This window comes from Dermacentor variabilis, chromosome 4 (genome assembly GCF_050947875.1).
Source record: "Dermacentor variabilis isolate Ectoservices chromosome 4, ASM5094787v1, whole genome shotgun sequence".
NCBI classification, from domain to species: Eukaryota; Metazoa; Arthropoda; class Arachnida; order Ixodida; family Ixodidae; genus Dermacentor; species Dermacentor variabilis.
The window spans coordinates 41020843-41040696 of NC_134571.1; the positions used below are offsets into that span (position 1 = coordinate 41020843).

Sequence of the window (19854 nt, forward strand, 5' to 3'; positions counted from 1 at the left end):
TGTTCTTTCTCCGAGACCCCCCGGTTCTCGTTCCTTGTTAGCCGACGGCGGGGGGCTCCCCCGCATGCCTCGTTCTGTACTGCACGGCGTCGCTGCGCGTGCGACAACGACGACGATGAGAGAGAGAGAGAGTGTGTGTGTGTGCAGGGCGCGCGTCGCCTTGGCTTTGCTAAGCCGAAGTCCGCGGACACTGATAGCCTGGCTAAGGCGGCGTCGACGCTGCGGGGCCCGCACGCTTGAACGAGCCCTTTCGCGGCGTCGTTCGTTTCGGGGCCGCGGCGCTTACAGGCTGGGCAGCCATTAAAAATGCAAGCTCGGGCCGTCGCCCGCTATTAGAGCGCGGAGCAGGAAGCGATGCGGTCGCGTGGCGAAGTGTCCGCGTTGTCGTCGCGCGCGCGCCCGCGACCGTGGCGTGACGCCTCCTTTTTTTGAGCCGAGGGGAGAGATGACCGAGACCGCCCTCCTCGCCGGTCGGCGCGAAGTGGGCCACACAATGCTCGGCTGTGCACCGCGACTCTACACACACTGTGCGGGAAAACATAAGGGTTCGCGCTACGGTTTAATGGTGGCGCGCCCGCTGTGAGAAAAGCTGCCGGTTCTTCGGAGCCGAGCAAAGCTGTTTCCGCGCGCTTGGGTCGGGGAGAAAGCGAGGCCACGGGGGTATCGTGTCCGTGGGCCGCTTGCGTGCTAAAATAACTAAAAGTCTTCGTTAGTTTACGCCTCGAACGGCGCCCTTAACAACTATTTAAGAAATTTATTTCTGCGCCTTTTGCGACCCAGCGCGTTATTATAACACGCCGCATGCTCCTCGAAACGCTGCTTGAGGCTGCCTTTTTAAAACGAGCCAGACTCGTTTTTCTCTTTCTTCTTTGTCTTTCTTAACGCTTCGTATACGGCCGTTCCAAGCTCCGTCCTCTGCGAAAGACTTATTTTTCTTAGCAGCGGGCCTGGTAAACAACGAGACGCTTTTAACGCTCATGCACTCGCGGTTAAATAACAAAGAAAGGAAAGTTCTGCTTTCATTTAGTGCGCAATTTTCGCTCAGATGGTTGCAACTATACGTGCCTCGGCTTTAAGTCATCCCCCACGAGATGCGCCTAAGCGAGCGAGTTATCTGCTGCAAAGTGTCGTTTCTTCTGCTCTCTATTCGTACCGGTAATCGCGCCGTACTGAGCTCAATTAATTCTCTGAAAAAAATCGGAGAACAGTGCATTGAGTTGTCTTTTTCCCATACTTGTTTTGAGGGTCTCGAAAGCTTTTAGATATATGGTATTTTGTTTATTTCTTTGCCGCCTCCCTAGAGGCAACCCTTCCTGCCTGTTATTACACACTACTGACAGAAGAGCTAGGCACCAATTTAGTTCTAGATATGCAAATATGGAAAGGCTGAGAGATCCCTGTAATTTAATGCTGGTGTCCTTTGGTTACCATGCTGAATGCAGACGCTTTAGTCTCAGTAAACACGGTAATATTCGCACACCTCCGAAACCCTGCTGCATTTCTCAAACACATGCAGAATCTTTGACATTTGCCCTCTCACTCTCCTAAGAAAGGAAGAAAGAAAGGAAGGAAGGAAGGATGGAAACACTATCGGGTACTGCTGCTGAGAAGCTTAAACTTAATTACTCGCAAGCTCGTCAGTTTCTTTTACATTGGTTCCGGGATATTTCAGGAGGTCACTACTTCTTTACTGCTCGCTCCTGAACATGAACGCTTCTATGGTTCGTGAGGTCACTGCGGGTCTTATTGATCATCTGCATAGCAGTAGTACTTCGCATAACATTGTGTGCATGAAACGGTCATCCTTCCCTCTTTCTTTCCCTAACCATACATGCCGGTCCCATAAACCTCCGCAGCATTTGTTTATTTATTCCTTTGGCTCTCATAAACCGTCGGCCTTTCCACGTGGCGTCACGATTCAGCACGAGCGCGTTTGCATTTCCTAGGGGACGTTGGTCGCTCTCGCGAATCTCGAAGGCGCGAGTGAAGGACCTTGGCGCGCGCTTACGAAAGCACCCTGTCACTTCCTCGCATCGCAACGCGGCGGCGCTCTGGCCATCGCCGGAGAGACACAAAGCAGGGGCGCAAACACACAGCCACACCGCCCGAAGAAAGCCGATGAGAAGAGGGGGTGGGGGGGGGGGCGAAAGACAAACAGCGGGCGAAGAAGGCGGCGGCAGCATCCGGCTTCCGGTTCGAGGCCCCATCGGCGTGCGCGCCGCAGTCGGCGCCGGCACAGCGAGAACCTTGGACCGCTGCTGCTGCTCGCTGGCTGGCTGCTGATCACTCGAGCGCGTCGGAAAGGGGGGAGCCGCCTGTTGGCGTTTCCCAGGGACACGGTCCACTGACCTTTGGCCGGCGGCTGCCGACGCACACGCGCGGCGCAACACACATCACCGGCATTCCCGATCGCAGTCCCTCACCGGCACGCCGGGCTCTCTGTCGAAGCCCTCGGTGACTCTCTGGACCCTCCTCCCGCTTGCTCGCCGGTCCTCGTCAACCCGTGCGCCACTTGACTAGCACGCGAACTCTTTTTTTTTCTTGTTTTTCTTTCCTTTTTTTTTTTTTCTCGGACAGCGTGCCTGCATCTGTGTGCTCTGCGATCACCAGTCATGCGTATGCGGCAAACACGAGGCCTTCCTCCACCGACGATGCCCTCCGCGACGGACCTCCCGAGGTCCTCCGAGCTGTGATACAACGGGCTCGAAACATCGCCGGAATCATCTTAGGGACCCTGGACTGAGGGTTCCTCCCACACTGCTCTCACCATTCAAATATTATTAATAAAGATGTTTTACTCTCTCTCCACCGACCTCCGCTGTTTTCTTCGAGAACTGCGCCCGCAGGAAAAGCCTCCCCCCCCCCCTCGCGAGCTCGCGCAAATAAAGCACCGAGCGTGGTAATGCCATGCCGTGCTTTTGCTGCGGCTGCGTCACAGACGCAAAACTTCATTTGAGAAAGATGATGAAACTTGGCGGCCCGGCGACTTGTTAGTGCCACCCCCCCCCCCCCTTCCTCGCCGGTCTTTTCTCTCCCTCTTCTTCCTCTTGTTATGGCTTCTGGCGCCGACGTTTGCCATCGCGCTCGGCTGGCTGCATTGCTCGTTGCTTCCGCGGCCTCAAGGCGGCGCGGTTCACAAAGGATTTGCCGGCCGGCACTGGATTGTTTTGACGCGGGTCGCAAGGTGCTTGGATAACAACGCCGCACACCGCCACAACAGCTCTGCTAAAGAGAAACGACGCGCACTTTCCTCATTTAGAGCCACTTAACGGCACTGCTCTTATTCCTAATAAACAGAAACGGCTGTGAATGAAAAGAAAAAGAAAGAAGCATCAGCTAATTATAAAAGTCATAAGCCCGAGATAGCGTGCCTTGAGCTTGGAATTTGTGCTGGTTTTCAAGAAAAAGAAAGTCACGCGTACAGAGCTCGGAATACAGCGCGTCCGTGCCGTATCCATGGAAACTGATCAAAAGAACGGACTGAAATAACCATTTTTATTTTTGCAACATATCTCTCTCTCCTGCCTTTATATTCTGTGTCTAGTAAAGGGTATGCAGACAAACATGTTGAGAGGCACTCGTTAAAGTGTACCGAGGCACCGCATGCGAAGTCCACGCAGGAGTTATTTCAACGTTCACTTCACGACTTCACGACTAGTTTGTTGACTGCAAATATCGAGGAACGGCACAACGCGGAATAGCACGGAAGCAAAGTACAGGTTGCTGCTTGTTAACAGAAAAGGTGTCTCTTGCATGTAAGCACTGAAATAGTACTAAGGTGCTGACTTGAATTATTACACAGGTATGCGTGACACTGAGACGGTGACCAGACAACCAAATTCCACGGAAGGCAGAGCAGGCTGAGGGGAAGTATACACTGCATTATTTCGCTTGCATGATTTGCGCTTCGGTTACCTCGCATGTGGCTGGGCGTTGCCCTCACTGATGCTTTGATTAGGTTCGTATCAGAAGGACTGCTGTGCCGCGTGCAACAATTACCAAACTGCAAACAGGGTATTAACGTTCGTATGTTACTTGTCGTACTCTTTTGTGTTCTGCGTTGAAACTCATTCTTGACTGGCATACTCTGTGCGTGTATTATTTGAACTGCATCATCCGTCATCTGTTCATATGCTCATCGCAGTCTACATCGTGGACGCTTGTGTGACATTGTGAATTTGATTACTAACCCTTTGTTGAGCGACTTGCCTATGTCTTTTATTTTTATACGTTCGTGGCTGCATAGTGTTACGTCTCAATACGGCCAGAGGTGTTAATTAGAAGTTTGCCACGAGGCAAGCACCACCCATCTATCAGCGCCTACCAACGTTGACACTGACTGCTGCCGGGTCTGCAGAAGGCGCCCACCTCCACCACTACAGTACAGCCTGAACTAATGATGTAGAGGGCTAGCGTCAAATACTACCGAAGAACGGCGCCGAACCTGGATTCCCAGGTTGCTATGCTGTCACATATTCTATACCGTCTTCGGCAGGAGTGCTACTAAGGCAGGAGTGCATTGGAGCTGGGAGTACTGCGGAGCGTTGCGATAGCATGGGCGTGGTATCGCAGCCGATTCGACGATTGTGATTGGTTGCGATACAGTCTTCAGATTCCCCAGTCAACTCGCCTAGGGAAGACGACGGTATTAAAAGAGGACGCTTTTCCTGCAGTAGGGCTGGTGTGTCCTGATGTCTACTCGGAAGTTTAACTTCCTCCTGCTTGGAGCGGGTTTCCGTAACTGGAGCCGTGTAAATAATGGCAAATAAACCCTTGTGCTGTGGATTTCTGACCTTGTGAAGTCGTTTCTTTGCATTTTCCTACTTCTTTCTTGTTTATATATTGTTATTTATGCTATGAGAAAGATAGTGGATAGGAGTAAATAGGAGAAAAGGAGTAGCCGTCACCATTATAGGGTGACTACTTCTCTTTCTTTTATTTTCACTTCAAAAAAAAAAATAGAGGGGAGAGGTCAGGAGAGGGCGACCTCCCCGGCGCTCCTGACCCTCGTCTGATACAGGAAAAGGAAAACCAACCTGTCAAATCTGATGAGTAATAACAACTTTCTCTTAACTGCATGCCCTTTAACATGCTCGGTTCTCTTCGATTGCGTATAGATTTGTGGATGCGCTAATTTCGACTGTTATTCACTTGCGTTTACCATAATCGTTCCTTGTCGCGTGAGAAAGGGCATTTTTCGCTTAAATGTTTCCTGAAGGCATAAAAAAAGAAGCTAAACTTTCATTGAGATGCATATTCGCATCACTTTTCCAAGATAGGTTCCCGATGTACGGTTAGCAAATATGCACTTTATTGGCAAAATGTATAACTATTGCATTTAAATTATTTTCGTTCTTATTTTCGCTCACTTCCATTTCCTATGTTTACTATTTATACATTTCAATTAAGTTGCCTTCCCTTATGCTTTCTCTGGTTTAATTATTTGTTACATCATATGGTTGTGATTATTTCAAAAATTAAGCCCCTTTTATGTTTTTGTTCTTCTAGCTCATAAATAAATAAATAAATAAATAAATAAATAAATAAACAAACCCGTGTACGAATATATAAAATAAATATAACATATAATATATAGAGTATCATCATCATCATCATCATCATTATCATCATCCTGGTTACGCCCACTGCAGGGCAAAGGCATCTCCCATACTTCTCCAATTACCCCGGTCATGTACTAATTGTGGCCATGTTGTCCCTGCAAATTTCCTAATCTCATCCGCCGACCTAACTTTCTGCCGCCCCCTGCTACGCTTCCCTTCCCTTGGAATACAGTCTGTAACCATTAATGACCATCGGTTATCTTCCCTCCTCATTACATGTCCTGCCCCCCCCCCCCCCCCCCCCTATTTCTTTTTCTTGATTTCAACTAAGATGTAATTAACTCGCGTTTGTTCCCTCACCCAATGTGCTCTTTTCTTATCCTTTAACGTTACAACTATCATTCATCTTTCCATAGCTGGTTACGTCGTCCTCAATTTAAGTAGAGCCCCTTTCGTAAGCCTCCAGGTTTCTGCCCCGTACGTGAGTACTGGTAAGACACATCTGTTGTATACTTTTCTCTTGAGGGATAATGGCAACCTGCTGTTCATGATCTGAGAATGCCTGCCAAACGCACCCCAGCCCATTCTTATTCTTCTGATTATTTCCGTCTCATGATCCGGATCCGCAGTCACTACCTGTCATAAGTAGATGTATTCCCTTACAACTTCCAGTGCCTCGCTACCTATCGTAAACTGCTGTTCTCTTCCGAGACTGTTAAACATTACTTTAGTTTTCTGCAGATTAATTTTTAGACCCACCTTTCTGCTTTGCCTCTCCAGGTCAGTGAGCATGCATTGCAGTTGATCCACTGAGTTACTAAGCAAGGCAATGTCATCAGCGAATCGCAAGTTACTAAGGTATTCTCCATTAACTCTTATCCCCAATTCTTCCCAATCCAGGTCTCTGAATACCTCCTGTAAACACGCTGTGAATAGCTATGGAGAGATCGTATCTCCCTGCCTGACGCCTTTCTTTATCGGGATTTTGTTGATTTCTTTATGGAGGACTACGGTGGCTGTGGAGCCGCTATAGATATCTTTCAGTATTTTTACATACGGCTCGTCTACACCCTGATTCCGTAAGCCTCCATGACTGCTGAGGTTTCGACTGAATAAACGCTTTCTCGTAATCAATGAAAGCAATATATAATGGTTGGTTATATTCCGCACATTTCTCTATCACCTGTATAATAATATAATATGATAAATAAATATAAAATATACAATAAATATTCAAGTAGGTGCGTGTCTGCCTAAATCGAGTAGCGGAACTCACGAACCTGGTGGGACAACTGCAAAAAAAAAAAAAAAAGAAAGAAAGAAACCGAGAACATTCTCGCAGGACTCTTGTCACGATGACTGTCGACATTAATGCGATTTGCATTCAAGCACTGCAGTGACACATCGCACTGACACCGCCGCCGAAGCGCGTCATGCATGAGCCGTGTACTGCAGCCGGGATCCTCCGTCACGCATCCCGACGGACGCGCAGTGCTGTCTCCGTGCCTCCTTTCGCGTGGCTTCCGGTATGCGTGGCGCACCGGTGCGGGCTAATAACGCTGAGAACGAATCCCTCGCTACCCGCCGGCATTTGTAGCGCAGCGCCAAAGTATCCGGCTGCTGTACGGTGCGTGGTCTATTCCGCGCAGCACCGTATACATTTTAAGGGTTTCTTTTATTTCTTTTTTTCATTGAAGAGTAGTGTAAGGAGGCTAGATAGATGAATCCGAGGGTGGCTGAAGTAGCTAATCCGTATTAAATGTTTCCTTGCCTGAGCCACCTTATATTCCTTCCTTCACATGCTGTCCCACTGGCAGTGGCATTCATCGACAGATGGGTTTAGCCTGAAATATTACGGCCGTGTTTTTAGGGCAGTTGACTTCGTCAGCATCGGTTAAGGCTTCGGCTCAACACAGGCAATATCAGCTCGTCCGAGAAGGCCTGCGTTTGAGCAAGCGCGAAAATATCTACCGCGAGTTACACGTCTGCCGAACGGTTCTCCCGGGGCATCGCGTTTTGCGGCGCTTCCTCCGAAGCTACGACATAGCTAAGCCACGCGTGTGAACGTGGCTGGAGAAGTTGGCTGCAGTGTAGAGCAGCGGCGCGCCCGCGGGAAGCGATCGACACGGGTCCAAAGAGGATCGAGTCTGCGGCGTCGTTGGCAGTGAGCGAACAGTCAGCTAGCTGTACGTAGCTTGGCGAAACAAGGCTCGCTGCTGCGAGCTGGCAGGCGAGTGCGGCACCACCGAGATTGCTGTCGGGCCTGGGTGCGTGGTATAGACGCAGGCCGCTGCTCGTGAAGAAGAAGGTTGAAAGAAAAGGAGGGGTTGAGCACAGCCGCAAGTGCGTGTGCGGGAGGAAAAGCGAAACAAACACAAAATAACAGGAAAAGGAGGCAAGCAGAAGGAAGTGCCGCTCTTCTGAGCGAGAGGGTAGCATGGCGCTCGCTAGGCGGCGTTCATTGCCGAAGCAGCAGGTGTGCTTGATGTCGCTGGTCCCCCGTGCTGCAGATGTCGCCCGAGTTATGGGAGCGAATTAGGCCTGTTCGGTTGGCGTGTACCTCTCCGGTTAAGGATCAAAAAAGAAGAACAAGAAAAAGATAGACGGGACGCTGTCGAAGAAAGAAGACGCAACAGAGAACGTTTTACGTTCGGAGTCCCGAGTTTAAACTTGTGTGCGGAGTACCATTTATTTTCGTGTTATAGTTTTGTAGCTTCTCTCTCTCTTTCATTGTTTTTTTTTCAGATGGAATGTGAAAGGGGAGGGCCTGTGCTTAGGCGTGAGTCGTGAGAGGAGCAGCATCTCGAACAGCGAGACATGCCACGCATGGGCCGCGTAGCTGACCTCCGCAATATGGAAAGATAAAATGTTTTCCGCCTGTTAGAGAGAGAGAGAGAACACCTAACGTTGTCTAGTCGTAGTACACAGTTGCTGCAGTGCGCCGCGCGCTTCGTCTGCGCCTCGAAATGGCTCTTTCTTTCTTTCTTTCTTTCTTTCTTATTGTCTACTACGTCTCCTTCCCTTTTGTCCTCACCGCATAACCTGGTTTTCAAGTTTGTTTTTCTCGCGTGCGTGTTTGTATCGTTTCGCACCGTTCCTTCCCTTTGCCCCAATCGACGATGATGCGCTTCCGGAGCGCCGCCAGTGATCGCTTCGAAACGCGCCCGATCTTTCACCGCATGAAGATGCAGCGCGATGCGGCACGTTTGTTATTCTTGGCTGGAACTGGAAAGGGAGAAGAGGCTGAATGCGACAGAAGTGGAAGGGCTGGGAGGGAAGCGCAGAGGGGATGTGCTCCGCTCGCTCCAGCTCGGAGAGGCTTTTTGCATGCAAAACCGCCGCGCCACCGGCCTGCCGCTTGTTCGAACAACAGATGGCGGCGAGGTTAAGGCCGCTCCTTTCCTTATTACATTTTTCCGGTTGAGAGGGAAAATCGGGAGGAGCGCCGCCGCACCGGTAAACACGCTCCGGATGCAAATTGAGACCGAGAGACGCCGTGGCCGCACGTGAAAGCACGAGTTTGCTGTGCTTCGCGTGGCATCGAAAGGAAATAGAAGCTGCCGCAGCGTGGTCGTCCCTTTTATTTGCGTGGTCGTCGCGTTCCGTTTTTCTTTGTGTGCGCGCGAGAAGTTCGCATCTTTTATGCTCATTTCATCGCCGAACGCACAGAGTGTAATGGACGAATGAAAAAGAAAAGATAGAAAACAAAAATGGTGTATGCCTGCGTGTGTGTGTGTGTGTCTCTCGATTTGTGAGAAGGAGGAAGCGATGTGCAAAATTACATCTTGATTCGCGCTGAAGTGGCTTGGTTCCGTGGCCCGCATACAGAAGACGTGCAGCGGAAGGCTTTCCTGCTCTGCGGGAAAGCGAAGCGGACGCGAAAGGAGGTTTTACTCGTTTCAGAGTTTACATCGACTTTTGGGGGCCAGAGCGAGATGGAGGTCGCTGAGAGGGTTCAGAAAAGGCGAATTTTGTTTTATTTTTCCGGTTGGAGTGATTATTTGTGACACGTAACAACGGATCACGTTAAGGAAACATGGAAATAGGGGTTTAGTTTGGCAGACGGAAGGAAGTTTGTATACCGGGATGTGACATGACTTGCTGCACTACTGCGCCTTCCTTCTCCGCCTGCGCATCGGCTGCTACAAAACAGCGGCGCGTACACACAGACTCACGGGAACCGGCAGCCCCGTGTGCAGTAGCTGCGACGGCGTGGAGACACTGGAGTATCTTCTACGTCACTGCCCGGGCTTCGGGACCGAGAGGGAGGCTCTGTACGCCTCCTACCGCCGATGTGGCTTGCCATTCACCACCCTGCAGTGCCTACTCTTCCCCAATGCTCACAGCTCCACCACCAAGCGTGCATTTTCGGCATTGATGGAATTCTGTGAAGCAACACACCTCAGAGCGCGGCTGTAGGCCCCGCAAACGCTTAGCTACATTGTCCTTTCTTTTTTTACTATTCCGGTGTCTCTCTCCTTCATCTTTTTCTCCCCATACCCCTTCCCCGTGCAGTGCTGTTGAGGTGTCCTCCTGTGAGAGACAGTTACGGCACTGCACTTATCTCTTCCATTTCTCTTTAAAAATCACTTCACACACACAGTGGTACATCCCGTCTTCTTTTCCTTTAAAGTAAACTGAAATAATTAGAAAAGAGTGGCAAGTTAGGAAGTTATACGTCAAGTTATAACCCGGTTTCAGTTGTTTGTTTACTGAATGTCGAGGTTTCTGTTCACATGGACTGAAATATATGCCTTGAATCTACATAGCAACAACTGTCTGCCACTGGTCAGGTTCCTTGGTCAATATCCTATTCGCAATTTTTTTTCCTCGCCTTAAGAGAATGAATAGTATAGTACGTTTGAAGCAATTATTCAGATTCTACAAATAGGCCTCTATGTTCCTTTTGTTAGTTTTTCGTTGCTTGAGAGACGGATTGAACTAGGTATTTTTGTAGTATCGAGCAAATGCGGACGTCACTTATAATTATTCCAGCAGGGAACGTCGACGCTTTTCAGGCATTATTGAATAGATGTTACCACAGCAACAACTCTGGCGGTCGAAAGGTATTGATCTGTGGACCTTGAGTAGTGGCGATGTTCATAACAAAATAATTTTTTTAAAGTGATTGTTTGATTTTATTGGCACGCAATCAAATATCATACAAAGTACACAAAACGTCTTTGGACAAGTGGTCCAAATGGCTAGCGTAGGGTTGAATTCTTAAACGCACTTATAAATTTAATACTATAAATACCTCCATGCTATACCTGGTATGGTGGCAAATAACGCGAATTTAGTAAAAAAAAAAACCAATCAGAAATCTGGTGTCAGAGTTTTATTTCACCATTTGTATGTTGCAAATATTCACGGATGTAGATATTAGGCAACAAAGAGTGTTGAAACGTAAAAAAAAAAAAAAAAAAAACACAACCTTAGAGCACCGAGTAAGTTTGTGTCCCGATACATTTACTGCATCGAAAACGTGCCTATAGTTATTGCTTTATTCAAATGTGGGGAGAGAAAAAGAAAGGAAGTTTTAAGAGCGCATTCTGAATACTGTCCATCATTTCCGTATGTCGATCATAGGAGTGGGGGGGGGGGGGGGGGGGGGTAAGTGCTGCACCTCAGTTCTACGTGCAGATTGAAATTCTATATATGTGTATACTGGTGATGACACATAGAGATGAGGGTGAGAACGTAATAAAAGCAGTTCTTGCAATACACACGCAATATCAACAAGACATCTAGCACTTGTTACATACTTTCCAAGTATTACTTTTTGCATACCAATAGGCTGAAACGTTAAAGGTGAATAGCCAGTTCACTTTGTCGTTGCTGCGTACGACCCAATATACATATATATATAAGACCCCGACGAAGTATTTGATGGAAGGCTCCCTAATCATCCGGAGGGTATATGATCTTTCTGATGAACACCGCTTCTAAAACCTGCGTACAAATAAATGCGTATAGACCGCCGGATCCCATTAATAGCCATCGACAGGCATTTTTTTTCAGTAAATCTCTGTTCCTATACAGCCTCGCTTCGGAGTCAGAAGAAAGAGTATTATACGAGGCACTGATCCTGGTTTTTATCGCGTCGCTATATAGCCTTTCTGATGAAACGCCTACCCGAGCAAGCGTGTGGGCAAAATAAGCTCATGTTAAATTCGGTGAAGGAAGAAAAGGAGTCAGCATCCAGCGTTATTGAGGAGGGAGCGTGAGGAAGTTGGAGTAATACGATATCCAGAGGTAAAAGAACAGCAATGTGCTAACCGTGCCTTTCCGAGCATAGGCTACGAACCCGGGCTTTCTTTCTTTTTCCGTTTTTTGCTTCGAACACAAACCCGTTTTACTTTTGTATTGGTTCATCAGCGGACTATAAGCAGCTTGGAAAAATATAAATAAACAATATAAGGCAGTTTTCGGAGAACTCGCCCGGAGCCGTGGGGAGAACGAGAAAGAAAAATGGTCTCGCCATTGGTCTACACATAATGGAAGACACAGACGCCCATTGCGTCTCTCTTTCGCCTTTAAACGCTGATCTCGCCTTTCGACGACCGCGGCCCAGCCGACTTGGTGGATTTTTTTGAACTCGACATTACGGGTCCCGTAGTCCACAGATTTTTTTTTTTCTCAGAAGCTTTTAACCTTGCACTAGCGGCCTCGCGCGTTTCCTCGCTTTCCAGGTTGAATGTTTGTTCGTTTGTATAGCCCACCACCAGTCGACTCGCAGCCGTTAAAAAAAAAAAAAAAAAACTGAATTTCTTTTTTCGCAGCTATATACGAGTGCTGCTCCTGCTCCCTCTGTCTTCACAAAGTCGTCTATTGTATAACCCGCGGGCACACCTCCCCGAATTGCCACCGATGTCCAGGAGAAAGAAAAAAAAAAACAGAAAGAAAGGAAAGAGAGAGAGAGAAGAAAAAACAGGGCTGAAAAATGGGATGCCGCGCTCGCATGAACAACATTTGTCTATTTTCCCGTTTCTTTCTTTTCATTCTGCTCCAAAAAGAAGGCGACGAAGGATAAAAAAAGAAGAGAAAGAAGAAGCAAGCATCAGAAACACACGGTGAACAGGTAAACACGTGGTGCGCGCGCGAAAGTCGATAAGGCGGTAAAATAAGCCGTCGACCTATAAGGGCTTCTCCCTCCTGCCGTTCTCGGATAGCTAGGTTTGCCACTATGCCAGCCTGCAGTCTCCCTTTCTTCCATTTTTATTTGTTCTATCTATCTATCTCGCTTTCGCGCGTTCTTTACTGCGCTTGCCGTTTTCACACGCGGGGCAAAGGGCACTTCGTATTGTGCCTCGTTGGCGGCTTTGTTGTTGTTTTTTTGTCTTTTTATTGTGCAACTTCGTGACCCCAACCCCCTTCGCGCGCGCACGCTGGCCTCGGCGGTCTTCTCGCGCTCTGTGCGGTGCGTGGTGTCGCGAAAGGGGCGGGATTGCTTGTGAACTGTTTCTCAGATGGAAAGTCGACGCGACGGCAGGCGCCGGGGTTTGAGTTTACCCCCAGGCTTCTTGGAGGCAATTCCCGCAGACGCGTATGCGCCCTCCGTTTTACTTGTTCGCTCTCGACTGCGAGTACCCCTCTGCTTCTTATTTTGCAATCTATCTATCTATCTATCTATCTATCTATCTATCTATCTATCTATCTATCTATCTATCTATCTATCTATCTATCTATCTATCTATCTATCTATCTATCTATCTATCTGTCTGTCTGTCTGTCTGTCTGTCTGTCTGTCTGTCTGTCTGTCTGTCTGTCTGTCTGTCTGTCTGTCTGTCTGTCTGTCTGTCTATCTATCTATCTATCTATCTATCTATCTATCTATCTATCTATCTATCTATCTATCTATCTATCTATCTATCTATCTATCTATCTATCTATCTTTTTTTATCAATCCCTCCCCTTTTCCGCTCTTTCCGATTGCTATGCCTGAAATACTGTCGAGAACGCGTGGAGGGAGAAGCTCACCTTTCTGCAGTCATAGTACTCCTCCACTCCTCCACGAGTACACAGCGCCCCGAGACCAGACGCTCCGGAGCCCCTCAGCTCTTGATCCTCCCCAGGCACTGATAGGTCTAAAAAAAAAAAAAGAGAGAAGAGAAAGGACTAGAGAAGGTGAAAGACGAGACTCAGTGTTGCTGCAACAAGATCAGCAACCACTATGCGTTCTTGTATATAGGCGTGGGCAGACTGTAGCTGCTGTTTTATTTTCTTTCTTCATTATATTTGTGGGCTCTTTGTGGGCTCTTTGTGGGCTCTATCTGTACCGGCCCCTGCGTTTGTTTTTTATTGCTTTCTTCGGATATTACACCTCTCCGTCTTGCTCGATTTCGTCTTTGTCTCGCGCCGCGCGCGCTATCCGCAGAGACGCGCTTCCCGAAAATGCAAGGCTCGCCTCAGGGACGCGGGTCGCGTGTTATAATGCGGAGAAGCGAGGCGGGGTGTTCGATCTTGGGATCGCGCGCTGTCATCGCACCGTTGTTTTCTCTTCGCGCCGCCGACACTCACTATACGCGCTTTTTGCTTACTCTTCGTATTTTACTTTCTCCTGCTTAAGAAAGAAAGAAACGTGTCCACCTTTATACGTGAAGGGAATGAGAATCTCCCATTGTTTCACAGCGCGAGATTGGGAGAAAGCGAAACTAAGCGTTTTGCTTTCTTTCTTTCGTTCTTTTGTTTTCCCCGGTGCTTCCAATAAAGGAAGTTCGAATCGTTTTTATTTACCGTGAGAACAAACTGCGAAATTTGGTTAACACCGTGGTTACAGCTTGTAACGCTTGTATACGGCTTAGCTAGAGCAACGAAGAGAATAACGTATCCTTGTTCTTTTCTTCTCTATTTGTTTTGAGAAATACAGATCTGTATACGCTCGAGTGAGATCTTGCGCGCACTGCTTCAACTTCCGCATCACGTTCCGTGAAGCCCTGGGTCAGCAAAACGGGCTTGAGCTACCGAACCAGCTGAAGAATAGCAATGTACGGCCGTTCAATAATTCTAAACAACCTGAAAGCTGGTTAGTGTGGTAGCGATGGAATATACAGCGTGGCAAAACAAACACGTTAAAAAAATATGTAGCGCAGGAAGTTGGGGCGCTAGAAAGCCAATGGGACGCATCACTGTAGGCTCGTTCTGGTTTTCTGGTTTCGCGCTATTTGCAGTAATTTGACGTAATGATAATTGTGCCGTTTTGGGGCCGACGCTGTATCTTTTGCGTCACCAACTCGGCTCCAAAAGTCAACAGTAAAAATTGGGTGTGGCCCTCACCCTATACGTTTGAACGATAGGTAGATTCGAAAGCATATGCGACATTCCTCTTGGTGTCGCTGTATGTGATTCGTTTATGTTTTACTTTGTCGCTTGCCCTGGTCGTTTTCTATGTTTTCTCCATTCATTATGGTTCACTTCTAATACCCTACTGGGGCGACCGCCGTTTGTGGCGCGTACCATCCGCTCGAGTGCCACCCGAGTCACCTACCGGCACATACAGAGAAGTCTTGCGAAGTATATGCGACCTCTCGTTTGCCCCACTGTATGCACACATTACGGGTCGGCGCGCGTTCTACGGCCATTGACCGGGTAAACAGGGAGCTGTTTGCAACTGTCGCAATCGTCTCGCTGACTTCTAATCCGTTTGTTGAGGGCTGAACACATCGGCGGATTGTTCGACTTTAAGATCACAGTGCCTGAATAGACAGAGGCGCTGTTTCTCAACTTGCGGGCCCTGCGAGAACACGAGGTACGGTGCGCAACGACGCACTGTTATAAGAGGCTCTATTAATCTCATGGAACAAAAACGATTTTGGCAAACTGTACTCCCATAATATTGAGAAGGCTAATTCCGATTGAAACAATCCGTGCAACATTAAAAAAAAAAAATGAAATGTCTTTTTTTTTTAGTCTTTTTTGGTCTTCCTTCTTTTGTATTCGGTAGTAAGCAGCCGAAAATGTATGCGAGACGAGGAATAAAGCACCACTAGCTTCTTTCTTTCTTTCTTTCTTTCTTTCTTCGAGTAACCACACACCGAATCGACTCCGTTCGCGATTGCGTGATCGCGACTGGGATTTCCGACGGCGCGCAGAAGGCGCGCATCGCTCATAATTACGGCCACGCAAACGACGCATCGCCGGATGCATCGTATTTCCCGGGAGGACGTTCGCGGATTGCCTCCCGGCGACTTGCACATTATACAACGGCGTACGGTATACATGTGCGTTTCTCGCCGGCGCCATTGTCTGTTTCCTCCGTTTCGGTCTTCTATCTCTCGCTTCTTATTTATTTCCTTCTTTTTTTTTCTCCTACGGCTCTCGACGAATACGAGAAATAACCGAAACAGCGTATACGTAGAAGAAGAAGAAGAAGAAGAAAAAAATACGCACTGCCGCCTTCTCGCCCTGGCGTGCGGCGACGCGTCGTGACGGAGCTGCCGCGCGACACGGCGCCTCTTCGCGACAGATCCGAAACGGATCGCGCGCAATTTTCCTCTCCGGTGTCAAATCATTCATGACCGCGCGTAAACACGAGAAGGCCAGCGCGGAAGAGGGAGCACGGCGAGGGGCTCGCTGCGTATAAAGATACGCGCAGCACATCGACAGCCATCGTTCAGTCTCCATTGCGCGTATGTTATAATATATATATATATATATATATATATATATATATATATATATATATATATATATATATATATATATATATATATATATATATATATATATATAGTGCGTATTCTCGGGTGGACGCAAGCCGAGGTTGTTCGTCACCAAAGAACGATGGATTTTTCTTAGCGGCACGGAAGAGGGAGTCACCTGTCTCAATTCGCGATCGCCTCGCCATCGCCTCATTCTCGTTTTCTACAAATCCGTCATGTTGCCACCACGTCGTTACAGCGTTTACATTTAAGAGGTATTCCTTCTTTTTTCATATTTGCGAACACTAAAATTTGGTCGTTGCACATTCTCGTTTATGTCGCGTGATGAAAAAAGAAAGAAAAAAAAAAACAAAGAAACATAAACTACTGTGTTTTGCTTTGAGAGAGTCGTTTCTTCGCTACGGATGTAGCACGTTCTTTTGTGCAAGTTTCTTGCTGCGAATTAGTTTGGTGTTTTGATCTGCATTATAAGTTAGTTTCGCTCCAGCGCACGCGTATTCCGTATATAAATATTGCTGCCAAGCGCTCTTTCTTGTATGACGCTTTTTAAAGACATACAGCGGAGTACACTTAAGCACTAAATACGCCCTCTTGCAGTCAATTATGCTTACTTTTTTTTTTCATTGCTCTTCAGCTGCATTTCAGCGTATACGCAAGAACATCTCTCCCCAGCTTTCTTTTTCCTTTACGTTTAAACTACATTGAGTGTATTCATCGCGGTGACCACTTACAGTAGGGAGTGCCTGCGCTCAGTTACATATAAAATAAAGCCTTTTCTAGCCTGCTACTACACCAGCGATACAACTGGTGAATCTTTAGCAATATATTAGAGCATTAGCTGAACTCTGAAAATTTTTTTTGTAGATATGTGCTTCACAGGTCCAGTAAAAGAGAAATTGTCATCTACTCGACTTTAGCACGAAAATTCAAATGACACTCGTGCGAGTTTCTCATTTAGTAAAGCCTATAATCATCATCTCAGAAAGAAAGCTACGCACCTGAAGAAAACATTTTCCGTCGCCCGGGGATCGAACCAGGGACCAACGCCTTTCCGGAGCGGTCTCACTGCCATCAAAGCAGGCAACTATACAGATTAGCAGGCGGGGGGGCGAGCCAGAATTAATCGACAGTGGGGTGGACGGCACTTGTTTCCTTCCACGAGCCTTGCTCCACTTTGCGGGCTTCCGCAGAACTGATTTGCCACCAATTCGAGTAAAACAACATTCTCCTCGTTTTTGTCTCACTTGCAATTTTCCAGGTGGCGCTCGGTTGGTTCGCAGGCTGGCTTTGTAAACCGATGCTGACGAGTGTCCTCGACGCGACAAGCGGCACCGACGTCGCGCTTCTACGACAAGACTCTTCGCCCGTCGAACCATGCCGTGATAACCTGCTGTGACAGACCTTGTTCGCAGCAAGACGCCGTAAACGTGAGTCGATTGACGAGCATTTTCAATATGCTGATGACCCTTCATCTCCGATGAAGTCGGAGATGGCAACGCGAAATATACGAAAAAATTTAGAGGGACAGGGAGGTAAGGAAGAATAATAAATTGAACTGTATTAATTGAGTAGCGTTTCTACAATATCAAAAACAAGAAGCAGAAAAGCAAACAAACTACTCCTACCGCGACCTGACATCACAGTAACCACTTACATTATTGAGTGCCTGCGGTACTACGTAACAGGGGCATTCTGTTGGTGTCGGGAAACCGAAACGGTTTGAAAAAAGCCTCAAGGAATAGAAACTGAACAGCACGGTCACAGATGAAAGAAACGAAAGTGGTTAAACTCTTGCTGAAAGTAAGAAGAAGGATGGTACTATGGAAATGTACAGGAGAAGCGTAGAACTACTAATCAAACATGTTTTGTTAGAGTAACAAAATGGGTGCTTGGGGAAATACAGTCGGAGCAGGCGTAGGAAGCAGATAAGATGACCTGATGAGGCCTTTCGAGAATGCAGGGAGTACGCCACTTACTCCTGACGAGGGTAACTAGATGATTGTGATTGGTAAGCAAGTTCCGAAACCTGCGCCCAAATAAAAGAGAGATCGTCTGGCAACAAAGTAAATAAATAAATAAATAAATAAATAAATAAATAAATAAATAAATAAATAAATAAAAACAGGACGATCCTTAATTTTTCCTTTTTTGTAGGTCGTCTATATATGTCGGACGTAAAGTTCGATAGGCACAGAAACAAGCGCATTGTAAGAACATCAATCGAATACTCGCCGCACATGCATGTGGTCTTTCAGCGCCGCCACTGTGGCTACAACGGCATCGCAATAGTTTCGTTGACAAGTGCCACGACAATATATAGTGTGGGGATGCGGAAAGCACTGCAACTTGACATCTCTTGGAGGCACATATATTTGTTCACTGTCCTGCGGGTTGCTTCAGTCTTTTTCTTGCTTGTGCGTCGCACGATCGCTATCGCAATATCGCGTTATGAATGAATGAATGAATGAATGAATGAATGAATGAATGAATGAATGAATGAATGAATGAATGAATTAATGAATGAACAAGCTGAAGGGGGGGGGAGGCGTGTGCGCATTTGATGGTTGTTGAACGCATTGTCAGTTTCATTTGACTACGATTGGTCCCAACTGTATTTATCGAAAGCACTAAGCTCTCTATTGATGCGGCACGCCGTTTACGGCTATGCAAAACCAGCGTACGCTGAATGCCTCCGGAATATCGCGCCAAACTTCAGCCGCAATTCACTATAACTCTTATCTCCTCTTTGCAGTGCTTCCAGAGCATCTTCGTTCTCCCCGAAATCCCACTTAAATAGCTGGCGCAGTAAAAAACGGTCACGTATACCACCGAGGAAGGGTGAAAAAGAGAGGAAGAGAGAGTCCGTAGGGAAAACCACTTAAGCAGAGAGCCCTTCGTTTTTGTTTTTGTTCCTCCACAAAACAGGCACCACTTCGTCTCGAAAGAAAACTTGCCAACTCCGCGCCGGTGGCGATCGTGCGGCTCGGCCGCGCTTCCCCGAGGCCGGCACCCAGGGGCCGCGCTGCGAGATTATGACCGCGAATTGGTTTGAATGCGGCCGTTGCCGGTCGCGATTCGCGAGATAAACGGGCCGGGGTTTTAGCGAATCGAGGCGCGTCCGGACCCCGGGCGCCGGAACACAATAGCGACGCTCCGGCCGGCTGAGCCGCTCGCGGGCCAAGAAAGAAGCGCCAGCGCCGAGGGGGGCGAGGGGGTTGAGGCCTCGCGGAGGGCCCGCAGCTCCAAGTAGCTTTTCGTCTTGTGAGGATTTGTAGGCTTGCGCTATCCCGGCCCTCGGCGCGCGTAGTGATCAGTATTCCGGAGACACGGGCCCGCTTTGCCCTCTGCCGTCTTTTCCTGTTCCGCGCTTCTGCCTCTTTCTTTTTCCTTTGTTCACGGTCCGCCTCCTCTCTGCGAGAGGGTTCTGACAGGCGCCTCTCTCAATTTCGCCTATATCCCCGCCGTTGCTGCTGCTGATGCTGCTGCCCTCCGGAGGAGAGGATTGCCCCCTTTTCGGCGAGCCGAGTTCTCTTCTACCAACGTACCTCTCGGTGTTCACGTTTTCAAGCAAAAGGAATGAAGCCGGAGACCCCGACGAGCGCGAAAGAAAGTACAGAAAACGGCGCAGAAAG

At 48.0% G+C, this 19854-nt stretch overlaps 1 protein-coding gene across 1 annotated transcript in view; it reads left to right on the forward strand.

The window, feature by feature from the left end:
* Positions 1-19854, forward strand: part of LOC142578990 (uncharacterized) — a 230833-nt gene that overhangs the window by 112529 nt on the left and 98450 nt on the right. Inside the window, exon 2 of the mRNA XM_075688754.1 lies at positions 17481-17649. The gene's annotated coding sequence lies outside the window, so the exon portion shown is untranslated. The remainder of the gene's footprint in view (positions 1-17480; positions 17650-19854) is intronic.